Source organism: Papaver somniferum, unplaced genomic scaffold (genome assembly GCF_003573695.1).
Source record: "Papaver somniferum cultivar HN1 unplaced genomic scaffold, ASM357369v1 unplaced-scaffold_124, whole genome shotgun sequence".
Classification (NCBI taxonomy): Eukaryota; Viridiplantae; Streptophyta; class Magnoliopsida; order Ranunculales; family Papaveraceae; genus Papaver; species Papaver somniferum.
The window spans coordinates 436,019-438,295 of record NW_020621492.1 but is presented as its reverse complement, the minus strand read 5'-3'; the positions used below and the strand labels follow the sequence as shown (position 1 = coordinate 438,295).

Below are 2,277 nucleotides of genomic sequence, written 5' to 3'. Positions count from 1 at the left end.
CATTTCGGGTACGTGGAATCTAAGATAAATTCAAAGGAAAAATATGGAGTCAACAAGCAACGACTCCTACCTATAAAGCCGTTGCGTGTTAGCGCGCGCATCCGTTTTCTTGGACCCTTGTAGAACAAGAAAGAAAGTGGGTAAATGACCTTACTCTAGCAAGTCAGTCAGTGTAGAACACTACCTTAATTGCCTTTCACTAAGGCGGGGACAGGATTCGAACCTGTAGCCTTCAGGTCATGAGCCTGATGAGTTGACCAATTCCTCTACCCCGCTAAAGCACCGGATGGAGAGGGATTCGAACCCCCGGTCTTACTATGCAAGATATCAGTTTTCAAGACCGACTCTTTCAACCGCTCAGACATCCATCCAAGGAATTGACTCTTGCAGATAAATCTTTATAGTTGGGATCTTCCTGTCCCGGATCCTGCTGGCCGACGAAAGGGATTCTTGTTTTAGATCCTTAGGCAATCCCTTTTCTTAATACCCTTATTCTCCTTTCATCTGGAGCTGCCGTAACTTGGGATCATCATGCTATACTCGCGGGGAAGGAAAGACGCGCAGTTTATGCTTTAGTAGCTACTGTTTTAATGGCTCTAGTATCCACTGTCTTTCAAGTAATGGAATATTACCAAGCACCCTTCACGATCTCGGACAGTGTATATGGTTCTACCTTTTCCTTAGAAACCGGCTTCCACGGTTTTCATGTGATTATAGGGCGCTGCTTCTTCCTACGTAGGATGAGGATAACCCGATTTCATGAATTGACGGGTTGTGAGAAATAAACTAACGGAAGAAGATATCTTCTCTTCTTCGGAGATTAATTTCTATGCTTGAATGATGTGAGATTCAAGAACCTGAAATCGGAGAGTCCGACGCAAGCTTTCCTATTTCTGTATTTCTTCCTGTCCCGAAGTACCAGAGATTCCTAGAGGCATACCATCAGAAAAGCTTCCTTGACCATTTGGGTAGATCAAGAAAACTGTAGTAGCAGCTGCAACAGGAACTGAATATGCGACTCCATCCATTGCCAGGTTCATCTCTAATGTGATGAAAGTGGGTCTCAAAAAGGGATATAGTAGGTTCAAATCGTCTTTCTTAGGGAGTTTACTGACTCATATGTTCTATCTTTATCACAGAACAATATAATGAAAGCAGATGTCATATCAAATTTATTTACAGAGCAGGCTTTCTCTTACAAAACGAGTATATCCAGACTTTGCTGATAAGGTTTTTCGTAGTTCAAGATCGCATGAAACCATTCTGTTTCAATAGAGGTACGGGAAACGGTTAGGGGTAATGAAGTAGGTGAAGTCGTTGAATTTTGCGAGATGTTCCAACCGCTCTGATACCAACTGATAGCCTTTTCAACTTATACCTGTTGCACACACGAACAAATTCGTCAATCTGACATTGGAGTTCCCTCTCGGAGAAAGACCTAGTTTACGTCCAGTTCTCTATCGTAATTTTGGTATGATAGTTGAACATTGGTCTGGAACCCCGATGTAGTGGGTTCGAATTCCCTGTTATCCAACTTCTTCCAATTGAATGAAAACCATTACATGTAGCACATATTCCTCTCTTCGAGGTTTACAAAGATAGATAGTACTTGGCGAACCTTAAGTGAGTGAGGGGTGATATTTATAATCTCTTTATTTCTGCCAACTTTATGTGTGACAGTGTGCCCACGGTGCGTCAGTACCGAAAGATCTTTTTCAGCTTGCTGTATGAGGGCTTTCGTTACTTTTCTTGAAGCGTGATCTAATATCGTTGGCTTGTACACCACGCTTCTTGGAATCTGGATTTGCTTTGTCCTCCGTTGTACTGAATCTCTCGTTCAACCTGGATGTCGATATTTTCTTATGTCTGCGGCACTAAAGGCGACTTCATTCATAGCCCAGCCCGTGTCTGACTCTGAGGCAAAGGTATTTCGGCATCCCTGACTTCGGGCGAGACGCCAGTCTATCCCTGTCATTGCCTGTTGGTCGTTTCCCGTAGGGCGCTGGGTTCCACCACAGGTTCCGAAGGTTAAAAGGAGTCACGCAGAAGGACGCTTTTAGCTTCTCTATTCGATTCATAAAAGGAACTTTGCCCCGCTTCGATCTTTCTCCTGCCCTGCTTATTTACCAATTTAGTTCTAGGATTCTTCCTATTCGTGGGTCATTTATGGCATGCGGGAAGAGCTCGTGCAGCTGCAGCAGGATTTGAAAAAGGAATTGATCGTGATTTGGAACCTGTTCTTTTCATGACCCCTCTTAACTGAGACAGGAGATCAAA

At 43.6% G+C, this 2,277-nt stretch overlaps 1 non-coding gene across 1 annotated transcript; it reads right to left on the bottom strand.

The window, feature by feature from the left end:
- Window positions 1-202: 202 nt before the first annotated feature.
- On the bottom strand, window positions 203-276 carry TRNAM-CAU. The gene has a single exon. It is a non-coding gene; the product is annotated as a tRNA-Met (tRNA).
- Between the last annotated feature and the right edge of the window lie 2,001 nt (window positions 277-2,277).